At 38.5% G+C, this 25,464-nt stretch overlaps 1 protein-coding gene and 1 pseudogene across 3 annotated transcripts in view; one reads left to right on the top strand and one right to left on the bottom strand.

Annotated features, from left to right (window-relative positions):
* Positions 1 to 25,464, bottom strand: part of ADIPOR2 (adiponectin receptor 2) — a 125,707-nt gene that overhangs the window by 50,089 nt on the left and 50,154 nt on the right. The window lies entirely within an intron of this gene.
* LOC120234479 lies at positions 12,200 to 24,749 on the top strand (annotated as a pseudogene).

Consider the following 25,464-nt stretch of genomic DNA (forward strand, 5'->3'; position numbering starts at 1 on the left):
TTATGTGGAAACTAATTTGACAATAAACTGTAAAAAAAAAAAAAATCTAACAACGGAAGTATGTAGCAAAAATCAGATCACAATTCTGACCCTCCACTAAGTTCAAATTCTTGGTATTAGAATGTTTAAATTCTCAAAAAGACCATTTTAGGGGCACCTGGGTGGCTTAGTCGGTTGAGAGTCCGACTTTCGCTTAGGTCATGATCTCACAGTTTGTGGGTTCGAGCCCCGCGTCGGGCTCTGTGCTGACTGCCAGCTCAGAGCCTGGAGCCTGTTTCGGAGTCTGTGACTCCCTCTCTCTCTGACCCTCCCCTGCTTGCGCTGTCTCTCTCTCTCTCTCCTAGAAATAAATAAAAACATTAAAAAAAAAGAAAGAGACCATTTTAATCTATTAAATTTCTTCTTTACCAATCATTATGTTATATATCACACCTACTTTCACCTAAAGGCTGCTCCACTTTAAAAACATTTACCTTGGAATAAAGAACTCTATCTCTAAAGAAAATCACTTAATGGCATTCATAGTCATTCCATCAAAACTGACATTTATTATTTTATAAGACTCTCCAAGGTTTTTTGTTCCAGACAGGTTATTTGTCCCAAAGGCACACTTTCTGGCAAAGTATGAATGCCCTACGAGTTTTCTAGTGCTTCTAAGCCCATCAGTTGGACACTGAATTAAACCAAGCTTATGTTTTCCCGCTTAATGATTTAAGGCTTTTACCTTTCCAAGTTATACTCTGCAACTTGCTGATGTAACAATCAATTTGCTAATACTAGAGGTTTACTTGCCTTATAGTATTACATATTATTGTTAAAGATATTCCTCCCTTATCCCAAATCCCCGTATCTAATCCATTAGCAAATGCCACAGATTTTACCTTCAAAATACCTTTCAAATTCTTTCCATTTCTTTTCCTTTCTTCTGTCACACTTCTTAGGCCAGGATTTCAATACCTCTGGACCAAGAATACTTTTGATAGGGGTACTTGGATGGCTCAGTTCGTTAAGCATCCAACTCTTGATCTAGACTCAGGTCAGGATCTCAGGGTTCATGAGTTTGAGTCCCACTTTGGTCTCTGTGCTGACAGCACAGAGCCTGCTTGGGATTCTCTCTCTTCCTTTCTCTCTACCCCTTTCCCACTCATGCTCACTTTCTCTCAAAATAAATAATCTTAAAAAAATAAAATTTAATTTAAAAAATACTTTTGATAATCCCCTAATGGGTCTCCCTGTCTCTACTCTTTTTTTTTTTTTTTTTTAATGTTTCATTTATTTCTAGGAGAGAGAGAGAGACAGCGTGAACAGGGGAGGGTCAGAGAGAGAGAGGGAGTCACAGACTGAAACAGGCTCCAGGCTCCGAGCTGGCAGTCAGCACAGAGCCCGACGCGGGGCTCGAACCCACAAACCGCGAGATCATGACCTAACCGAAAGTCGGACGCTTAACCGACTAAGCCACCCAGGCGTCCCTCCCTGTCTCTACTCTTATACCTACAGTTCTCTATGAAATGGCATAGAGAGTTTAACTCATAAAGCTCGCTCATTGGTTCACTTATTCTTTTAACCCTTGTCTATACCAATCTTGATCATCATTAGGACCTGGAAAAAGACCTGATCCCTAAAGTCACCTTATCTAAAAGCTCTTACATGACCATTTTTACCTAACACAGCTTTATCCCATCCTCCATACCAGCCACAGATAGCACTTTACACTGTTTAATTTCCTTCATAGCACTTCCCACTCTCTGAAATCATATTTTTACTTGTTTCCTTTTTTATTATCTAACTTTCCCCACTAAACCATCAGTTCCAAAAGTGCCAAACCTGGTCTGTCCTGTTCACCATATCTGTAACAGTGTCTGTCATATAGTACACCCTCAAAATTTACCTAATGATTACATGAAGCTTCCATTAGAAAGTCCTAGGCCTTTTGGACCAAAATTCATGTTAAACCCCTAATCTCAAGTACTTTAGAATGTGACTATATTTGACGATAGGGCCATTAAAGAGGTAATTAAATTCATAACGGTGGGTCCCTTAACCAATATCACTGGTATTCTTATAAAAAGAGGCAGGCACCAGGGATGCAGATGCATAGAGGAAAGGCCATATGAGGACACAAGATACAATTGTCTGCAGGCCAAAAGACCTCAGGAGAAACAAAACCTGCAAACACTTTGATGTTGGACCTGTAGCCTCCATAATTGTGGGAAAATAAATTTCTGTTGTTTAAGCCCCCCAGTCTGTGGTATTTTATGGAAGCCCTAGCAAACAAATACATTTATTTGCCTTTCAATAGTAGCACTTTTCTTCAGAAACAAATGAAAATTAATTACATCTCAATGTTTACCTCTAGTACTAGACACCATCATGGCCCTTTATACAGTCGTTTGCCATTAATTTTTAACAATGTAATAAGCGATTTGGGGAAACAGCTTTAAGAGCATATATGATTTACTAACTAGTCAGTGCTTGATGGTGGGAATGCAAAGTAGTGCAGCCACTCTGGAAAACAGTATGGAGGTTCCTCAAAAAACTAAAAGCAGAACTATCCTACAACCCAGCAATTGCACTACTATTTATCCAAGGGATACAGGAGTGCTGATTCGAAGGGGCACATGCACCCCAATGTTTATAGCAATCCTACTGACAATAGCCAAAGTAAGGAAAGAGACCAAATACCCACTAACTGATGAACAGATAAAGATGTGTCTTATATACATATGTGTGTGTGTATGCACACATGCATGCACACACACTAGAATATTACTCAGCCATCAAAAAGAATGAAATCTTGCCATTTGCAACAACATGGATGGAACTAGAGTGTATTGTGCTAAGTGAAAAAAAAAGGAAGGAAAAAATACCATATGATTTCATTCATATGTGTAATTTAAGATACAAAACAGCCACTAGCAGTTACTTTATCACTAGGAAATCTCCAGGCTCCCCTACAGAGCAATGATTAACATAGCATCTCAATGCCTGGACTGCAAGCATGTTCATCTATTACTGTCCACAAAATTATACAAAGAGCAGAACAAAAAGCTGCTACAATCTGAGTTTATTCTATCCTAAAGAACTGTGTCTTCACTAAACCTAAAAAATCATCATTCTTCCATAAATAGTATTTCTTCTCACACCGTGAAGAAGTTGAAAAAAATTATATAAATTGACAGATTAAATGACATGTCCTAACAATCTGCTAGTAAGCACCAGAAACCAGTTATAGAAAAACATAAGACCACCAGATTCTGGTTTAATAAAGGTTTTCTAAAATACAGCAAGTGTGGGGTGCCTGGGTGGCTCAGTCAGTTAAAGCATTTGACTTCGGCTCAGGTCAAGATCTCATGGTCTGGGAGTTCAAGCCCCACATCGGGTTCTGTGCTAACAGCTTGGAGCCTGGAGCCCACTTCAGATTCTGTGTCTCCCTCTCTCTCTGCTCCTCCCCCACTCACACTCTGTTTCTCTCTGTCCCAAAAACAAGTAAACATTAAAAAAATTTTTTAACAAAATAAAATACAGCAAGTGACCCATAACGAAGTTTCTAAACCACTTGAGACCATAATTCCATTAACTGTTTCCAGGTGCCTTCTTTCTTGGCAGTATATAACAATGACTGCAACATAGTAAGCTTTATTTTTTAACTCTTAAAAAAATATTTTTTAAAAAATATATTTATTTATATTATTTATAAATGTATTTATTTTTATAATATATTTGTATTTATTTATACAGCTCGGAGCATGGAGCCTGCTTTGGATTCTGAGTCTCCCCTCTCTCTGCCCCTCCCTCACTCATGCGGTTTCTCTGTCTCAATAATAAATAAACACTAAAATAAATTTTTTAATAAAATAAAATAAAATAAAAAATAAAAAGTTAAACATAAGAGGGGGAGCTTCAGTGGCTCAGTCCGTTAAGCGTTCGACTTTGGCTCAGGTCACGATCTCATGGTTTATGGGTTCATGCCCTGCGCCAGGCTCTGCTGACAGCTGGCTCAGGGCCTGGAGCCTGTTTCAGATTCTGTATCTCCCTCTCTCTCTCTGACCCTCCCCTGCTCATGCTGCCTCTCTCTCAGAAATAAATAAAATATTAAAAAAAAAAAAAAAGGAATCGACAGAGTGGTATCAACAAGAAGGAACAGGAGTTTTCAGCACCCATTTCCCACAGAAACAGCGATTTTGATAATTGCCCATGGACTAGATTAGCTTTGTGGGAACCCTTGAGTCCCAGAGAGGTTCCATCAGCTCTCTGGGGGAAAAATCTGCGAATAAATACACTGAAGAAATTAGGAACAGTTACAACTTCACCAATGGCATACTTTCCCTAAAGCAGCACAGATCAGTGCCAGGAAAGAATCCCTTCATCTGTGATCTCTCCCACAGGTGAAAGTGAGAATAGAGGGGAGCCTGGGTGGCTTAGTCGGTTGAGCGTCCGACTTTCGCTTAGGTCGTGATCTCGCGGTTCGTGGGCTCAAGCCCCGCGTCGGGCTCTGTGCTGACTGCCAGCTCAGAGCCTGGAGCCTGTTTCAGAGTCTGTGTCTCCCTCTCTCTCTGACCCTCCCCTGCTCACGCTGTCTCTCTCTCTCCTTGAAATAAAAATAAAAATATTAAAAAAAAAAAAAAAAGAAAGTGAGAATTGAACAAGCATCCACTTACCAGATTTATGGGATGCTGCTTAAGGGCCCCTTCACCTTCATTCTCATTCCACCCAGAACGCTGAGAGGATGAGCAGAGCAGGGAAAAGAAATAGAGCTCACAGCAACTAGGGCAGAGAATTCAGTAATGCTCCAGCAAGACGCCTACCCACAAACCTCAAAGACATACTACCTGAAGATAACCCCAAATAGGCCCCATGTGCCCCCAGCACTCCATGTGCTCTTCCCCAATGGAACCAGTTCATGCAAAGCACTGAAAATAACAGACAAAGCAATCACAAATGACTGGCTCAACTCTCCTGGATTGAAAGATGGTACACAGCCTTCAAAACTTCAGGGCATTGCCCCAGAGAAAAATAAATTGGAGCCTTTCAACATAAACAACAAAATAGCTGTTTTTAAGGAAACTAGGTGATCCACATGAGAGCACAGATAAACAACTCAATGAAATCAGGAAAAGACACAAAAACGAGAGGTTCAACAAAAAGATAGAAATCACAAAAAACAATCAAACACTAATTCTGGAGCTGAAGAATACAATAAATAAAATGAAAAGTGCAATACAAAGCTTCAAAAGTATATTCAATCAAGATATCAAAAAATCTCTGAGCTCGGGGTGCCTGGGTGGCTCAGTCGGTTAAGCGTCCAACTTTCACTTAGGTCATGATCTCGCGGTTCGTGGGTTCGAGCCCCGCATCGGGCTCTGTGCTGACTGCCAGCTCAGAGTCTGGAGCCTGTTTCAGCCTGTGACTCCCTCTCTCTCTGACCTTCCCCTGCTCACACTGTCTCTCTCTCTCTCCTAGAAATAAATAAAACTTCAAAAATAAAAATAAAAAAAAATCTCTGAGCTCAAACATGTCATTTCAAATTATTGAGTCAGAGAAGAAAAAAGGAAAACAAGTAAAAAACAATGAAGGAAACCTATAGGAATTATGGTCCACCATCAAATGACCCAAAATATCCATAGTGGGAGTCCCACAAAGAAAAGAGGGAGAGAAAAGGCAGAAGCATATTTAAAGAAACAATAGCAGAGAGGTACCTACATGACTAAGTTGGTTAAGTGTGTGTCTCCTGAATTCAGCTCAGGTCATGATCTCACAGTTTGTGGTTCAAGCCCCTGAGTTGGGCTCTGTATGGACAGTGCAGAGGCAGTTTGGGATTCTCTCTCTCCTCACTCTCTGTCCTTTCCCCACTTGTGCGCATGCTCGCACTCTCTCTCAAAATAAATAAACTTTTAAAAAAATTAACGGAACAATGCCTGAAACTTCCCAAATTATGGGAAGGAAATAGACCTCTAGATGCTTGAGGCTCAGAGATCCCAAAACAAGACCAATCCTCAAATGATTACACAACAACACATTACAACCAAATCTCAAAAGTTAAAGACAAAATGAGAAGTCTGAAGTCAGAAAGAGAAAAGCAACTCATGACATACAAAGAAATCTCCAGAAGGCAATAAGCAGATTTCTCAGCAGAAACTCTGCAGGCCAAGAGAAAATGGGATGATACATTAAAAATACGAAAAGAAAACAAAAACAAAAAACCATATACACCAAGAATACCCAGCAAAATCCTCCTTCAGAAACAAGAGATAAGAGTTTCCTAAACAAAGGCTGAAGGAGTTCCTCACAATCACACCTGCCTTACAAGAAATGCTAAAAAGAGTTCTTCAAACTGAAATGAAAGGATACTAATAACAAAAAAAAGTATATGAAATTATAACAATTCATTGGCAAAGGAAAGTATATACTCAAATACAGAACACTCTAATACTGTAATGATACTGTGGGCATCACTTTTAACTCTAATATAAAAGTTAAAAAACAAAACTATTAAAAATAACTCTAGAAGCTCCTGGATGGCTCAGTTGGTTAAGAGTCCAACTCTTGATTTTGGCACAGGTCATGATCTCAGTCATGCAATTAAGCCCCAAGTCTGGCTCAAGCTCCACCATGAGCACGGAGCCTGCTTGGGATTCTCTCTCCCTCTGCATCCCCCCACCCCCGGCCCCTGCTCACTCACACACTCTCTCCTGTTCTCTCTCAAATATTAAAATAATAATAATAATAACAACTCTAGAAGCGCCTCAGTGGTTCAGTTGGTTAAACATCTGGCTCTTGGTTTTGGCTCGGGTCATGGTCTCAGTTCAGGGGTTCGAGCCCCACATTCAGCTTCAAGCTAGTGGCACAGAATCTGCTTGGGATTCTCTCTCTCCCTCTCTACTCTCTCCTCTCTCTAAAAATAAATCAACTTAAAAAAAAAACAACTATAGCTATAATATTTTACTAATGAATACATAATATAAAAATATGTAAATTGTGACATCAACAATATAAAATATGCCAAGGCGGGGTAAAAGTACAGAATATGTTAAATTGGGGCACCTGGGTGGCTCAAGTCAGTTAAGTGTCTGACTGGCTCAGGTCATGATCTCATAGTCCAAGAGTTTGAGCCCCAAGTCAGGCTCTGTGCTGACAGCTCAGAGCCTGGAGCCTGCTTCCGTTTCTGTGTTTCCCTCTCTCTCTGCCCCTTCCCCACTCACAATCTGTCTCTCAAAAATGAATAAATGTCAAAAAAAATTTTTTTAGAGAATATGTTAAATTGTTATCAGCTTAAAATAAACTGCTATGTTTTTAGGTAAGTTTCATGGCAACCACAAAGAAAACTCTAGTAGATTCACAAAAGATAGAAAAAGATTCAGGAGTGCCTGGGTGGTTTAGCAGGTTAGGCATCTGACTCTTGATCTCAGCTCAGGTCTTGATCTCAGGGTTGTGAGTTCAAGACCCATACTGGGCTCTGCAGTGGGTGTGAAACCTACGAAAGGGAGGGAGGGAGGGAGGAATCAAGAAGAAAGATTTAAAGCATATCACTATTTTAAAAAATCATTAAATCAAGAAGAAAGGAAGATTGGAACAAAGGAAATAAAGTCAGAAAACAATTAACAAAATGACAAGAGTAAGTCCTTACCTATCAATAATTGTTTAAATCTTAATGGATTCAATTCTGCAATGAAAGACCTAAGAGTATGTGAGTGAACTGAAACACAAGAACCAACAATATGTTCACTACAAGAGATTCACTTTAGCTATAAATAAGGACACATATAGGCTGAAAACAAAGACATGAAAAAAAGAGTCTATGTAAACAGTAAATGAAAGACAGCAGTACTTATTATATAAGACAAAAATAGACTTTCCAGTTAAAAACTATGACAAATGACAAAGAAGAGGGACACCTGAGTGGCTCAGTCGCTTACACTTCTGACTTTGGCTCAGGTAATGATTTCACAGTTCGTGAGTTCCTGCCCCATGTTGCTGACAGCTCAGAGCCTGGAGGCTGCTTCAGATTCTGTGTCTCCCTCACTACCTGCCCCTCCCCAACATGTGCACACTCTCGAAAATAAAACATTAAAAAAGAAAGACAAAGAAGATCATTATGCAAATAATAAAGGGGTCAACTCATCAAAAGGATAATAATTGCAAATACACATGCAACCAACATCAAAGAACCTAAAAACATAAATATGAATCAAACTGCATATACAAAACATTCTCTAGGATGGATCACATGTTAGGCCTCAATATAAGTCTTAAATAATTTAAGACTAAAAATATATCTAGTAACTTTTCTAACCATAATGGTATGAAACTAGCAATCAAAATAAGGAGAGAAATGGGAACATGTGCAAAAATATGGACACTGAATGACACATTCCTCAACAGCCAATGGGTCAAAGCAAAAATCAAAAGATATATCAAAACAATGCATTGAGACAAAGATGGAAAAAATATATCAAAAACTTCTGGGAGGCAGCAAAAGAGGTTAGTTCTAAAACAGAAGGTTAAGCCAATAAATGCACACATTGAGAAAAAAGAAAAATCTCAATCTAACTTTATACCTCAAGAAACCAGGAAAACAACTAACTAGGCCAAAAGTTAGAAGGACGGAAATAAGATTAGAACAAAAATAAAACAGAGACAAGAAAAACAATTTTAAAACAACAATGACACCAGAGGGGCATCTGGGTGGCTCAGTCAGCTGGGCGTCTGACTCTTGATTTCTGCTGAAGTCATGATCCCAGGGTCAAGAGATCAAGCTCCACATCAGGCTCCACACTCAGTGTGGAGAATCTCAGCTTGAGATTCTCTTTCTCCCTCTGCCCCTCCACCCATTAGCATGTTCACATTCCCCCTCTCTCTCTTAAAAAAAAAAAAAATGACACTAGGACTTGGGTTGTAGTTTTTTTTTTTTTTAAGGTAAAAAAATTGACAAATCTTTCACTAGACTAACGAAGCAAAAAAAAATTATAAACGACAGGAAATACTACAACTGATAGTGAAAAAATGGAAAAGGTCAGAAAGGACTACTATAAACAATTTCACTCCAACAAACTGGATAACCTGAAAGAAATGGGTAAATTCCTAGTATCGTACAACCTACCAAGACTTAATCATGAAGAAACAAAAAATCTGAACAAACCAAAAACAAAGTAAGGAGACTGAAACAGTAATCAAACATCTTTTTTTTATTTGAGAGAGAGAGAGAGAGAGAGAGAGTGTGTGTGCATGGGTGGGGGAGAGGGGCAAAGGGAGAGAGAGAATCTTAAGCAAGTCCCAAGCTCAGCACCCCTAAACATCTTTGAACAAAAACCCACCAGGACACCTGAGTGGCTCAGCTGGCTAAGGGTCCAACTCTTGATTTTTACTCAGGTCATGACCTCACAGTTCAGTTTGTGAGATCGAGCCCTGTGTCAGGGTCTGTTCTGACAGCATGGAGCCTCCCTAGGGTTCTCCCTTTTTCTGTCCCTCCCCTGCTTACTCTCTCTTCAAAATAAATAAACCTAAAAATGGAAGGGGGAGAGAGAGAGAGTGAGGAAGCAGGCTAGTCCACCATTTTTCTGTCCCTCCCCTGCTTACTCTCTCTTCAAAATAAATAAACCTAAAAATGGAAGGGGGAGAGGGAGAGAGAGAGGGAGGAAGGAGGCAAGTCCACCACCAGAGGACTTCACTGGTAAATCCTAATCAATCATAAATAAGAATTAATGCCAATTCTTTTCAAATTCTTCCCAAAGCCGGACAAAGATACTACAAGAAAAAAGAATTACAAGCCAATATCCCTGATGCAAAAATCCTCAACAAAACACTAGCAAACCTAATTCAACAGCATATTTAAACAATCATTTACTATGATCAAGTCAAATTTATCCCTGGAATTCAAGAATGGTTCAATATATGCAAATCAACAAATGTAGTATACCACATTAAGAGTCATTGTGATCATCATTCATATGATCATCTCAACAGCTACCATCTCAAAAGCTAATGACAAACATCATATGCAATGGTAAAAAGCTGAATGCTTTACCTCTAAGATCAGAACAAGACAAAGATGCCCATTCTCACCCATTCTATTCAATATGGCATTAGAAGTCCTAGCCAGAGCAACAAAAAGAAATACAAGGCATCCAAATTCTTCACTGAGATGAAGGAATGTTCAAGGGGACAGTAATGAATTTGTTTTTGGAAATGAACTTTGAAGTAACAAATATTCCATTGATATCAGGAAGCACAAATTAAGAAAACAGAATAGGGGCACCTGGGTGGCTCAGTCGGTTAAGCGTCCGACTTTGGCTCAGGTCATGATCTCACAGTTCGTGGGGTTCGAGCCCCGTGTCAGGCTCTGTGCTGGGAGCTAGCTCAGAGCCTGGAGCCTGCTTCAGATTCTATGTCTCCTTCTCTTTCTCTTGACCCTCCCCTGATCATGATGCCTCTCTCTCTCTCTCTCAGAAATAAATAAAACATTAACAAAAGAAAAAGAAAACAGAATAAGCTTGAAAACAGTACTGGGTACTACCAGTAATAAAATGATACTACATAGTTTCTAGCCTAACAACAGTGGTCAAAACCCTTTAAAAATAAAGAAAAGTTATGTAGAGAAGTGAGACGGGACAAAAATGAAAGTGAAGAATCCAGGAGAATACCAAATATTACATGATGGACTGGAACCTAGATCTAGATCTCTTGACTCCCAGGCAAATGTTACTAATACCAGGTTGCCTTCCTAATGGAAAAGCAACAGAAAATGTTAAATTCTCACTTATTAGACTTCACTTTCCCTTCAATAATACTGCATAAAGTTATTACACTGCTTAAAAGCACCAAGGTTACTTAAATGTACCTCAAAAGCAATTTTTTTCTACCTGAAGAAATGGATAACTTAAATTGTTTGACACTTCAGGTCTAGAAATATAATTCTATTCTAGGAAACGTATTTTTAAAAAAACAATAGTTGGCATGTTGCATGAAAGTAAGGATTTCTGTTTTGTTCACTACTGAAACACAAACTGCAAGATATATAGGAGACATTCAATATAGGTTTCTTGAATGAATGAATGAATGAATGTCCCATTCTGGAGGGGGACAAATGGAAAAAAGGATTTAAAATTATTTATATTTAATCATAAGTTGGGCTTGTCAAGACAGATTATATAAGTATGATGTATTACTTCACCTATTTTGTGATTTTGATTTTTATGTTGCCCTCAATTTTAAAAGAGTAGGCAAGATGTGGAAAACAGTTTGGTAGTTTCTCAAAAAAATTAAAAATAGAATCACTATATGATCTAGCAATTCTACATCTGAGTATACACTCAGAAAGAATTCAAAGCAGGGTCCAGAAGACATATTTATACACTCATGTTCATAACAGCATTACTTATTACAGCTAATACATTGAAACAACCCGTGTCTTATCAATGGATGAATCAATAATATAGTCTATACATACAATAAGATACTACTTAGCCTCAAAAAGGAAAGAAATTCTGACTCATGCTACAACCTGGATGAGCCGTGGCATTTTGCTAAATGAAATAAGCCAATCACAAAAAAACAAATACTATATGATTCTACTCGTATGAGAGAACTTAAAGGAGTCAAAATCATAGAGAGAGAAAGCAGAATAGTAATAGCCAGAATCTGTGGTGGGGGGGGTGAGGGGAGACAGGGAGTTACTGTTTATAGTTTCCGTTTAGCAAGATGAAAAGAGTTCTATAGATAAATGGTTATGATGGCTGCACAAAATGTACAATGTGACTGTACATTTTAAAAATGGGTAGCGGGGCACCTGGGTGGCTTAGTCGGTTAAGCGTCCGACTTTCACTTGGGTCATGATCTCGCGTTACGTGGGTTCGAGCCCCGTGTCGGGCTCTGTGCTGACTGCCAGCTCAGAGCCTGGAGCCTATTTCAGAGTCTGTATCTCCCTCTCTCTCTGACCCTCCCCTGCTCACGCTGTCTCTCTCTCTCCTAGAAATAAAAATATAAATTAAAAAATAAATAAATAAAAATAAAAAAATAAAAATGGGTAGTAAAAAAGACAGTAAATTTTATTTACATTTTACAGTATTTTTAATTGGGGGGGAACGATCCCAAAAAGTATGTTCCATTTTTAGAACATCCTTGCTTGAATTAACAAAAATACAGAAATGGAGAACAGACTAATGGTTGTCAGGAATTAAGAAAGGCATAGGAGTAAGAAGTGGATATGGCCATGAAAAGGTACCATGAAGGACCCTTGGAATAACAGAATTGTTCTGTATCTTGGGGCGCCTGGGTGGCTCAGACAGTGAAGCGTCTGACTCTGGACTTTGGCTCAGGTTATGATCTCAGAGTCAAGAGACCAAGCCCCATGTGGGGCTCTGTGTTCAGCATGGAGCCTGCTTAAGATTCTTTCTCTGCCCCCTCCCCTTCTCTAAATTTTAAGATTTAAAAAAAAAAATTGTCTTGTATCTTAATGTCAGTATAATGATTATAATATTGCACTAAATATATTTTTATAAGATTTTAGCATTGGGAGAAACTAGGCAAAGCGTATGGAGGATCTCTGTATCATTTTTTTTTTCTTTAATTTATTTCTGAGAGAAAGAGAGAGAGAGAGAGACAGCATGAGCAGGGGAGGGTCAGAGAGAGAGAGAGAGAGAGAGAGAGAGAGTCTGAAACAGGCTTCAGGCTCTGAGCTGGCTGTCAGCACAGAGCCTGGTGTGGGGCTCGAACTCACAAACCGTGAGATCATGACCTGAGTAGAAGTGGGATGCTTAACCGACTGAGCCACCCAAGCGCCCCTGTGTCATTTCTTACAACTGCACATGAACCTACAATTATCTCCAACAGAAAAGTTTAATTCAAAAACTGAGGAGGCAAGTCCAGCTCCACAGTTTTATACATAATACTCCACATCAGAAATTTCAATGCAAGGAGTGGAAAATCATGCACGTAGTTTCTGATAAAAAATACATACCACAATGCTAATAGCACTTGGATAATAATTTCTAAAAAAATCTCATCAAAACATTTCTCCAAACAATGATGATGATGATTATAATAAAAATGACAGTAACAGGTTCCTCAAAAGTTCCTCAAAAAGTTAAACATAAAATTACTCTGATTCAGGGGCGCCTGGGTGGCTCAGTCGGTTAAGCGTCCGACTTTCGCTTAGGTCATGATCTCGCGGTTCGTGGGTTCGAGCCCCGCATCAGGCTCTGTGCTGACTGCCAGCTCAAAGCCTGGAGCCTGTTTCAGTCTGTGACTCCCTCTCTCTCTGACCCTCCCCTGCTCACGCTGTCTCTCTCTCTCTCTCCTAGAAATAAATAAAATATTAAAAAAAAAAATTACTGTGATTCAGCAATTCCACTCCTAGAAATATACTAAAAATTGAAAGCAAGGATTCAAATAGATGCTTGCACACCAATACTCCCAATAGCCAAAACATGGAAACTCTACTAGCATCCATGTACAGATGAGTGGATAAACAAAATGTAGTACAAACATATAATGAAATGGTGCGCCTGGGTGGCTCAGTCAGTTAAGCATCTGACTTCCTTTCAGGTCATGATCTAAGGGTTCCTGAGTTCAAGCCCTGTGTCAGGATCTGTGCTGACAGCTCGGAGCAAGGAGCCTGCTTTGGATTCTGTGTCTCCCTCTCTCTTTGTCCCTCCCCCACACATACTCTGGCTCTATCTCAAAAATAAATAAAACATTAAAAAGTTTTAAAAAATATACAATGAAATATTAAACTATTAATAAACAACAAAAAAGGATTAAGTTTGGATTCATGCTACAATAGATAAAACACAGGTTATCACGGGGGGGGTAATGGAGAGTTATTACTAACGGTTAGTTTTTGTTTTAGGGGGATTCAAAAGTTTTGGAATAGATACGGGTAAAGGTTATGCAACATTGTGAATGTATTAAACACTAGCGAAATATAAACTTAAAAATGGACGAAATAGTAAACTTCATATGTGTATTTTATCACAGTAAGAAAAATGGTAATAGCAACTATAATGTATTTAGTGCTTACAATATGTCAGGCACTGTGACTTTTAAATAACATACAAGAATTAACTCAGTTAAATCTCTATGAGATATGAGATAAGTACTATCAATCCCCACTTTATAGACGAGGACATAAAGCAAGACAGTCTGAGTAACTAACACACAACTAGTAATTAGTGAGCTAGAATTTGAATCTAGTCAGTCTCATTCCTGATGCTCTTATTAATCTATGTTGTTTCTATAACTTTATTAATAAATGATGACTATTAGCAAAGAAAAGACTCAATTCAACGCTCCCTACTTGGGGAATAAATGAAAAGAAATAAAACATTGTTAAGTCAAATTAACATTAAAAATTGGATGAATAAAGAAAATAGAAATATATTTCAAAAAAACATGTTCAGGGGCATGTGGGTGGCTCAGTCGGGGCATCTGACTTCGGCTCAGGTCATGATCTCATGTTTCATGGGTTTGGGCCCCGCGTCAGACTCTGTGCTGACTGCCAGCTCAAAGCCTGGAGCCTGTTTCAGATTCTGGAGGCTGGTTGAGATTCTGTATCTCCCTCTCTGACCCTCCCCTCCTCACGCTGTCGCTGTCTCTGTCTCTGTCTCTCTCTCTCAGAAAAAAATAAAAACACATTAAAAAAAAACCAAAAAAACCATGTTCAGCTTACAGCCCATAAAGTCCATGGCCTATAAAATAAAGAAAAAGGTACCAAATTGAAGTTTTAAGAACTGTGAAGATATCAAGGCTGCAATTCAGAAAAATATACTACAGTACTGCACTGCCTCCTTATCTAATAAACTTTTTTGATGTAAAACATACATTCAAGAAAGCACACAGAGTTCACAAAGATCATAAAGCATAAATGTTGTGTAACCAGCAAAAAAACAACATCCTAATATCCAGGGGGCCCTTTCCCCCATCACTGTACCATTCTTGTATTAATTTTTAAGAGATCAACCACTTTTTTCCTTGCAGTTAATGTGACAGAAATGTTCCATTCCAATTTCTATAACGATTTAAGCAGTCAAGTAACACATCTACTACTTCATTTGATAGTGGTTAAAAAGGAAAAACCTAGTATTCAAAAAAATATTTAGTACCTTTAATATCCTTACTGTTACCATTGATGAAATAAACTATTCCATCCTAAAAAATAATCCCATTCCATTAGTTAGTTGTTCAGATTTGTATCCACTATATTTTACTTCACAAAGAAGTCTGAAAGAGGAAGTAATGAGGGATGCAACATACCAATACTTCCATGTAGAACATTTTGTACCACTCAGGCTTCTACTAAAGGAACAGCATGAACTTGATATCAGAAATCTCATTAACCATGCAAAAACTTCAAAGGAATACCTTAGTGCGGAATGATAGACCACAGTAGAACAGTTTCAGTATACAACTTTCAAGTCACTTTGAAATTGGCTACTTTCACCTTAGAGGAAGCCAACAAAAGCCCTGGGACATATTTGGCAGCCTGTCCTCTACTACTGAATAATCTAATTATAGAACTAGATACTGATGCCACTAGAGTTCAACTATTACACCCTACTCACTATGTCCTAATACAGAGACACTACTGGCCCTCAGAATCTGAAGACTTAATATACTAACTTTTAACAACTTCAAAGGTCCATGGCAGATGGCAAATTAATCTGTAAAAGAGTCAACAATCTCTATGTCATCCATAGTCGTGAGAACTGAATAAGCTAACCAGAGGCAAAGCACCAAGAATTAACTTAAAACATGCCCTGTGAGGCTGGTGATAGAATGGGATCACTAGTGAGAAAGCCTAGCCAAATACCACACACCAAGCAGTAACAGTCACATTTGAAGATTGTGTAGTTTCTGATCACAACAAACACTAATGACAAACAAGTATTAAAAAGAAACCTTAGGGGTGCCTGAGTGACTCAGTCAGTTAAGCACCCAACTTGGGCTCAGGTCCTGATCTCATGGTTCAGGAATTTGAGCCCCATGATGGGCTCTGTGCTGACCACTCAGAGCCTGCAGCCTGCCTGATTCTGTGTCTCCCTCTCTCTCTGCCCCTCCCTTCCCTCTCTCTCTTTCAAAAATAAACATTAAATTTTTTTTTAATTTAAAAAGCCACCTTAATGCCATTTCATTAAATTTCTGCATTTCTCTCTACCATTTTTTTATTTGGAAGATGAGGTACCCACAGTATACAAAATAATTACCTAAGTATAAATTTAGTGTTTAAACTAAATGGCTGAAGCTCTAGCTTATAATCACATAATGAACTGCAAAAGTATGAACATAATAATTAATATCTACTCTTCTCTCATTAAGCAATATAAAGAATCAAACCCAACACATGATTTCAAAATATGGGATGGGTTCAATTCTTTATATAACCAAGTGCAAATCATTCAATAGATTCTTAAAGGTCTCCAAAGATGAGGTTCTCCTACAAGCATTTCTTCAAATATTTAATAGTCCCTAAGGTCTAGAAATCAATTGTATTCAGAGTGAATATCAAAAGACATCATCTATTTTAGTTTTCCTCAATGGTAATATCCACTAGTTTGCTGCAAATCATTATTATTTTTTCAACTTTGACCAATCCAGGTTAAATGATTCTTATTCATTAAGCTTTTCCATAAAGGACCCATTTTTAAATTTCTGATCATTTCCTGGAGACTTTACTAAAGTCTTCCCAATTTTTTTAATATCCTATCTAGCATAAGAAGCTCAAAATTAGATACAATGTTACTAAAATGTTTACATAATAATTACTCTTCACAATTATTACCATGTGATATGTGATGCAACATATACCTATAAAACATTATTTAGGCACCAAAGAACATAATAAGAGCTGTCATAATACAATCAGCAAGTCCTACTAATTCAGTCTTCAAAACACAGCCCAAATCTACCCATTTCTATTACTTTCTGTTTTCAGCCAGAAGATAAAATCTCTCTCACCTGTCCTAATACAATTGCCTATAAAGGTCTCCTTGGTTCCATCTTTGTTACCCAACTATCCCCATTCCTTATCCTTAGAATCCAGAATCCACTCCCCACAGAGCAGTCACAGTGATCTTTATCAAAAGGCACTCCCTTGTTTTGAGCCCTCGAGTAACTTTCCTTTGTAACTAGGAAACCCTTATCCTGGCTTACAAAACCTTAAATGACTCTGCCCCTACCTTTGGCCTCTTGTACCACTCTCCCCCTTGCATGCTACATTCCAGTCACACTGACCTGTCTGTTCCTCTAAAACTCCAAAAGCTCAAAGGGTTTTATGTCACCAGGATTCCCAAAGCCTGGAATGCTCATCGCTCTGATCATTCCCATTGTAGGCTCCTTCTTTACATGCTGGTCTCAACTTAAAAGTCATCTACTCAAAGAATCCTTCTGTCCACACTATCTAAAACACCTTGTAACTCAACTTACTCCTTACCACATGACCTTTTAATCTCTTTCACAGCACTTGTCTGTGAGATTTATTTTTTACTACAGGTCTTTTCCCACTAAAATGAAAGCCCCTGAGAGAACATTGTCTTCTTTACTCCTATTGTCTTCTTTACTCCTAAAATAGCAACGAGTACACAGTAACTGTATTCAAGAAAGTATCTGCCAAATAAATGAACAGGGAATTGCTACTCCAACTTCATAAGAAGTTCAGGGGCAGAAATTAATTTCCCTGATCTCCCCAGAGTCCTGACACTAACTCTTTTATTCTTATTAATGTTTTCATTATAGCACCTGTCACGATTTACTGCATTTATCTGTTTACACATTTGTCTTCCCCTACTGAACAGTGAAACTTCTTAGGGTCAGAAAGCCTTTAGAATCCATTTTTGATTCACAACACCAAGCATGGTATGGATGCAAAGTAGGAGCTCAAAAACCTTTGTTGGATGTGGAGGAGGAGGAAGAGGAGGAGGAAGAAGAGAACAGCTAATATGCACTGAGTACTTACTACATGCAAAGAACATTCCCCATACTCAACATCTGAAACATGTTCAATCTCATAATTAATCAAGAAAAATAAAGACGATATATCTTTTCTGTAAAAATCTCATCTGATTTATAAACACAAAAAAATCTGGGCATGCCATGGATCCTAAGGATTTGGAAAGAGCAAATTCTCATACTCTCGTGCTATAAAAAAGTGGCACAATTTGAGGATCATTTGGCAATATATGACACAGTTAAAAGTTCCCATAACCTCCAACCCAATAACTTCATTTCTGGGTAATTTTCACTTCATTTAAAACTTAGTAACCACAGGGGCACCTGGGTGGCTCAGTCGGTTAAGCATCCAACTTCGGCTGAAGTTCCTGAAGCCTACTTTGGAATTCTCTGTCTCCCTCTTTCTCTGTCCCTCGCCAGCTCACACTCTCTCTCTCAAAAATAAACATTAAAAAAAATTTTTAATAAACTTAAAAAAAACACTTAGTAACCACATAGATACACATACACAAAAACAAAATTTTCACAAAACATTTTATCCATACTGCCTGTAATACAACCTAATACTTTTCTATCCTATTTTAATTCCTAAACTGATTTCAGAACCCATTAATGGCTTCCAATATGCAGTTTGGAAAACCTGCCAAAGATCTGAAATACAAGCACAAGGATTCCTAATCAGGAATGTTCAATGTAGCATTGTTTTTAAAAGAAAAAACTGGAAACAACCTAAATACCTATCAACATGAAAAATTAAAAATGATGTATTCATATAATAATGTAACTGTAACCCCAGATAAAAGTGATAATTATAATTAAGTTGAACCACAGGAAACTGTCATTCTTGTAGGTCAAAAAAGGTAATGTATCAACAGTTTCATATGAATTTAAAAGGCATGCTTCATGAGGTGCTTGGCTGGCTCAGTTGGTTAAGCCCCCAACTTCAGCTCAAGTCATGATCTCAAGTTCATGAGTTCAAGCACTACATCAGGCTCTCCACATTGGGCTCTATGCTGTAAGCATCAGCATAAGAGCCCACTCTGGATCCTCGGTCTCCCTCTCTCTCTGCCCCTCCCACACTGTCATGCAGGCTTGCAATCTCTCTCTCAAGAATAAACATTTAAAAAAATAAAAAATAAAAGATATTTCAGGAAAAACAAGTTACAGAACTGGTAGAACACTATTTAAGTCAAGTTTGAAAATATGCAAAACAATATTATGATTTGTATATAAATGTATTTCTATGTAGTAGTTTCATAAAAACAGGCATTAGGAATGATCAACACCAAATTCACGGTAATCATTACCTCTATAAAGAAACTGAAATGTAATCCAAGAAGGTGCTTCAACTGTATGTGCAATTTTTTCTTAAAAAATGGAAAAATATGAGAAAATGTTAAGATTTAATACAGCTGTATGACAGACATATGAATGTTAATTATATTGGCCTCTGTATTCTCCTGAATGTTTGAAATATTTTTAAGAAAAAAAATTTGTTAGCCAAATAAAAAACACTTCTGTAGCCCAAATTCAAACAAAATCCCATAAAAGATTTCTTTCATTGGCTTGAAATGCTAAAGCTTAGTCCTAGCCCTTTAACTAGGGCCCCTAGCAAAAAACAAAAACAAAAAAAAGAAACACCTTTTTATGTAATTCTCAATTTAAATAGTTCTTTAAAATATGTCAAGAAAAGATTTACCCCTGGAAAATTGGTCTTATTCCTCCTTCCAGTTTAGTGCTATGTATTTTACCATATTTCCATTTTTACCTTTGCTGCCAAGAAAACTCAAATCCAAATTTTATTCTTAGTCATTGAATTATGCTTCCTCCTTTTCCTCCTTATATTTTATTACATTTCTGGATGAAATAGGATAGAAATAAATTCCAAGAAAATAAAAGTAACCCTCTTGTTCCAACATGCTAAAGTTTTTACTACCACCACTTTCTTCCCTGACCCAAGGAATGTACAGATACAATTATGTATACATGTTCACTAAAGTAAGACTTCAGGGCATATAGGATTAAAGTGAATATGCTGCCAGTGAAAAATAATTAGCAATATACTAACCAAAAAATGCATAGAAAAGGCCTAGATGGCTAAAATTTAATAAGGTAATTAAGTTTGGTCTCTTCAAAACCATATGCTTTATATGCTTTGTTTTCTAGTACACACTGTGGAAAATACAGAAGTCCAAAAAAAATATGTAATACTGTAATTCAACTATTAAAAAAAATTCATCTTTTTTTTAATTCTTACATCAAAAAACTTCAAGTGTCCTTTCCCACAGGTATTTTCCCCATGCCTGAAGACATTCTGGCGGTTTCCAGAATTTAGCTTTACTTTTCCTTCTGTCTGGACACTTAAAATGTCTGATTAAGCCAGGCTATATAATCATTTAACCACCATACATCCCCCCTAACACACGGTATACTACAAAACAGAAAAATCAAAACCATGGGTCACATGAAACAAATCCTCTATTTAATCCATTTCTTAACTTCTAAAACTTAAATGCCAAATGTACTTATTAAATAGATTAGGTTAATTATTCTTAACAAACTAGGTCCTAGGATATCAATCAGCCTTATTTCATTTCAGAATTAAAAGAGGAAATAAAGCACATATCCCAAGTAACAAATTTTATGCTGCAATTTTCAAGTTTGTATTTCACAAAGACTTTGAAAAGGTTATTTTTAACAGAATTGAAGCACTTCACTCAGCAAAAGAATTACAATCCAATTTAGGTTTTAAAAAGACCATTTACTCCCTACTTGCTATTACAGCAGGATTGCTCTGATATAAAGAAAACTATACTCTCTTTACCCTCAAGAAATAATACACAGTCTACTGGCCATCACTCAGGTTCTTCTAAGAGGGGTGGTAAAATCGCACTGCTTTCGAGGGCTAGGAAGGAAATCTAAATAGATGAACAGATCTGAGAAAGTACTAGGAAGAATAACTACAGACTGTAAGCTCCACCTAAAATAATTCTAAATCAACTTCAAAAGAATGCTAAAACAAAACATATCTCAGCGAGACAGACAGAATACACTGCAAGAAATGTTTGACTGCCAATCAGATAACAGTTAAAAAAAAAAGTTGGCAATGGCACAGAGAAGTCAGACCTCACCCACATTTGTGGTGAGTGTTTACATTGCTGTTACCTTTCTGGATGGCATTCGAGTAACACACATCAAAAAGAAAACCATGTATTTCCTTCAACCCTGTAACTAGACTCTTAAGTTATCCTACAGAATCATCAGAATCAACAACTGTACACATAATGCACATGTACAATATACAATAAATTTAAACAATTTAAATATCCAGTAATAAGAACACTATTAAATTAAGGCTCACCCATTCAATAAAATACTAAAGAACTCCTTAAAAGAACAGAGGAGAGGTGTGCCTTGGGTGGCTCAGTCAGTTAAGCATCTGACTCATGGTTTGAGCTCAGGTCACGATCTCACAACTCATGAATTCGAGCCCCACATTGGACAGTGCAGAACCTGCTTGGGATTCTGTCTGCCCCTCCCCTGCTTGTGTGCATGCGCTCTCTCTCAAAATAAATAAACTTAAAAAAAAAAAAAAGAAGAACAGGGGCACCTGGGTGGCTCAGCTGGCTAAGCATTCAACTTTTGCTCAGGGCAAGTTCAAGCCCTGCATCAGGTTCTGTGCTGACAGTCAGAACCTGAAGCCTGCTTCAGATTCTGTCTTCATCTCTCTCTTGTCCTCCTCTGCTCATTCTCGCCCTCCCCTTCTCAAAAATAAATAAAAATTTTAAAAATAATAAAAGCTAAAATTTTTTTTTAAAAGAACAGAGTAGATGTAGATATACCTATGCGGAAAGCTATCGTGAACATTAATTTTTAAAGCAGAGTACTATGAGACAAGATGGCGCCACCTGCCGAGCTCCAAGTCTGTTTCTAGTCACACCCAGAAGCATGATTGCAAGCCACAGCTGAACAGGGTTGGCTGGTGTCAGATGTGGGTTTTCTTTTTCTTTTTTTTTTTTTTAATATTTTTATTTATTTCTAGGAGAGAGAGAGAGAGAGAGAGAGACAGTGTGACCAGGGGAGGGTCAGAGAGAGAGAGGGAGACACAGACTCTGAAACAGGCTCCAGGCTCTGAGCTGGCAGTCAGCACAGAGCCTGACGCAGGGCTCGAACCCACAAACCGCGAGATCATGACCTAAGCAAAAGTCGGATGCTTAACCGACTAAGCCACCCAGGTGCCCCAGATGTGGGTTTTCTAAGAGCTGCTTATCACCAGCCAATCTGCACCCAACAGGTCGAGCAGAAACAAACACTAGCTGCCCAACAACCTGGAGCAGTTACAGAATTAAAAAGTGGACCCCCTGTCCTATACTGAGGAGTTTCTACAGCATTAGAATATTCACTACAAATCCAAGTAAAAATTTTCAAACTGCAACCAAATAAACCCAGCAAAGACCTGGCAAAGTTGATGATGTTTATGGCACCAATTGGTCACTGCTACCCAGAACATCTTGACAACTTTCCTTAAGGGCTGAAATATCTGCTTTCCTACAATTACACTATCCTGAACATAGATTTCCAAAAACATTTTGCAAAGCTTTGATCTATGGGAGAAGAATATGATCAACTCATCAAGTTTGCTCTTTTTTTTTTTTTTTTTGAGAGAGAGAGAGAAAGAGAGCACTTAAGAGAGAGAGCACATGAGAGGGAGCAGGGGAGGGGCAGAGGAAAAAGGGGGGGAGAGGAAGAGAGGGAGTGGGAGAGGGGGGAGGGGGGAGGGGGAGGGAGAGAGGGAGAGAATGAATCTTAAGAAGTCTACAAGCCCAGCACAGAGCCAATGTGGGGCTCAATCTCATGACCTGAGCTGATATCAAGAGCTGGACACTTAACTGACTGAGCCACCCAGGCACCCACTACTGCTCTTCTTTTAACTTCTACACTGCCATATAAGCGTCTAAGACTTTATATACTCATTTGTGACAGATTAAAATAAAAGTGTGAAATACTGAGGCACCTGGATGGCTCAGTTAGTTAAGCGTCCAACTCTTGATCTCAGGGTTTTGAGTTCATGCCCTGCATTGGACTTTGCACTGGTCATGAAGCCAACTTAAAAAATATAAAAGACGAATGCCTTGGTAGCTCAGTCAGTTAAGAGTCAGGACCTGGCTCAGGTCATGATCTCACAGTTCATGGGTTCCATCCCTGTACCCAGCTGTGTGCTAACAACTCAAAGCCTGGAGCCTGCTTCTTATTCTCTGTCTCTGTCTCTGTCTCTCTGCCCCTCCCCCACACATGCTCTTTCTCTCACTCTAAAAAATAAATAAACGTTAAAAAAAAATTTTTTTAAGCTCTCTGTGGGGCACCTGTGTGGCTCAGTTGGTTAAGAATCTGACTTCAGGGACACCTGAGTGGCTCAGCTGGATAAGCATCTGACTTCAGCTCAGGTCATGATCACATAGTTTGTGGGTTCGAGCCCCACATCGGGTCTGTGCTGATAGCTCAGAGCCTGGATCCTGCTTCAGACTTTGTATATCCCTCTCCCTCTCTGTCCCTCTCCCACACATACTCTCCCTCTCTCTCAAAAATAAATAAACATTAAAAAATTTTTTTTTAGAAAGAGTCCAACTTCAGCCTCAGGTAGCGATCTCACAGTTCATGAGTTCAAGCCCCATGTCGGTCTCTGTGCTGACAGCTCAGAGCCTGGAGCCTGCTTCGGATTCTATGTCTTTCTCTCTGTGTGTCTCTCTCTCTCTGCCCCTCTCCCTCTCATGCTTTGTCTCTCAAAAATAAATAAGCTTTAAAAGAATTTTACAAAAAAAAAGACTACAGGGTGAAATACTAGAATGGCGGGCACCTGGGTGGCTCAGTTGGTTAAGAGTCCAACTTCAGCTTAGGTCATGATCTCACAGATCGTGAACTCCAGCTCTGCATCAGCCTCTCTGCTGTCAGTGCAGAGCCTGCTTCAAATCCCGTCTCCCGTCTCCCGTCTCCCTCTCTCTCTGCCCCTCCTCAATGCTTTCTCTCTCTCTCAAAAATAAACAAACACTTAAAAAGAATAAAGTGAATATAGTATTGCAGAATTCCAGGTGTACATTTTAAGGAACAGCAATGCAACTGCAGCCAAGGTATCTTTGAAAGTGATGACTGAACTCTTCAGAAGAAACCTCTGAAGTGATGCCAAGACTGCCAGTGTTATCACAATTCATGCTTCTCTAAAGTCACCAAAGTATTAGTTGCTGCCTTGACCTTCCTCCTAGGAAAAGAACAATAGAAAGAGGACAGTGACTAAGAATCTTAGTGCAGTATGCCATAAGAAAAACAGGTTCCAAACACAAGGAAAAGTTGAAAAGGTTATGAAACTGCTTAGGAACAAAAGAAGAGAAAAACTCAGAGGTGTTTAACTTCTCAGCTATCCATCTGAGTCATGATTCCCCAAGATTTTACAGAAATACTATTGCCACTGAAGAGCTCTAAAGAGATGTTTGAAGTGAAGATGATGCTCTAGAAACTTATCTCCAGATTGGTGGGAATTCATAAGCTTTTTCTAATGTCTATCCCTTTGTGCAAAGGTTTCTACAGCAGCACCAAAGAGAAGGAGTAAGATCCTTCTGTTTGTGCACAAACATCTCCTAACCTGGTAGTCCCAGAGATCTATCAGTCATTGCTCATAATTGACGCCACCCATTTTGTTATGGACAAGAACTCTGAGGAAATAATGACAGCAGGAAATCAATGAAAGAGATTCTAAGAAAGAGATAACAGCTCAAGGACCTCAAGTCCTGGCCCAGTATAAAAACACTCTAAGAATCTGATGATGTCTGCTACAACTCTGACTCAGTTCTTCTGAACAAATAATCTCTCAGATGCAGAAGAAATTCCAGGGTTAAGACTAGTAAAATCAAGAGTACAAGAATATCGGGGCGCCTGGGTGGCTTAGTCGGTTAAGCGTCCGACTTTCGGTTAGGTCATGATCTCGCAGTTTGTGGGTTCGAGCCCCGCGTCGGGCTCTGTGCTGACTGCCAGCTCAGAGCCTGGAGCCTATTTCAGAGTCTGTGTCTCCCTCTCTCTCTGACCCTCCCCTGCTCATGCTTTCTCTCTCTCCTAGAAATAAATAAAACATTAAAAAAAATTTTTTTTTTAAATAAAAGAGTACAAGAACATGGAGAATTAGATGCTAAAGCTTATATTCTAGGAACAGAAGTGCTGGAAATTGAGAAAGAGGAAGAGTATGCTGAGAACAGAAAAGATGCATAGGGAAGTATCTGCCTCAGTGAGGTAGAAGATGCTAATGGTAAATAGGTTGATGTGATATCACTCTTCCAAGGAAAAACAGCAAGAAAATCTCCAAGAAGCTGAACAGCTTCAAGGAGGAGCCAGAATGTCCAATCAAAAAATAAGCATTCCTTCAGAGAAAAGCAACTGGCACTATAACATAAACTTCTGAAAAAGAAAAAAACAGAATGAAATAACTTCCAAGCAACTTTTCCATTCCAAAAAGACTTAAATTTGTGTCATTAATATGAAAAT

Source organism: Hyaena hyaena, unplaced genomic scaffold, assembly GCF_003009895.1.
Source record: "Hyaena hyaena isolate Hyena2069 unplaced genomic scaffold, ASM300989v1 scaffold_108, whole genome shotgun sequence".
Classification (NCBI taxonomy): Eukaryota; Metazoa; Chordata; class Mammalia; order Carnivora; family Hyaenidae; genus Hyaena; species Hyaena hyaena.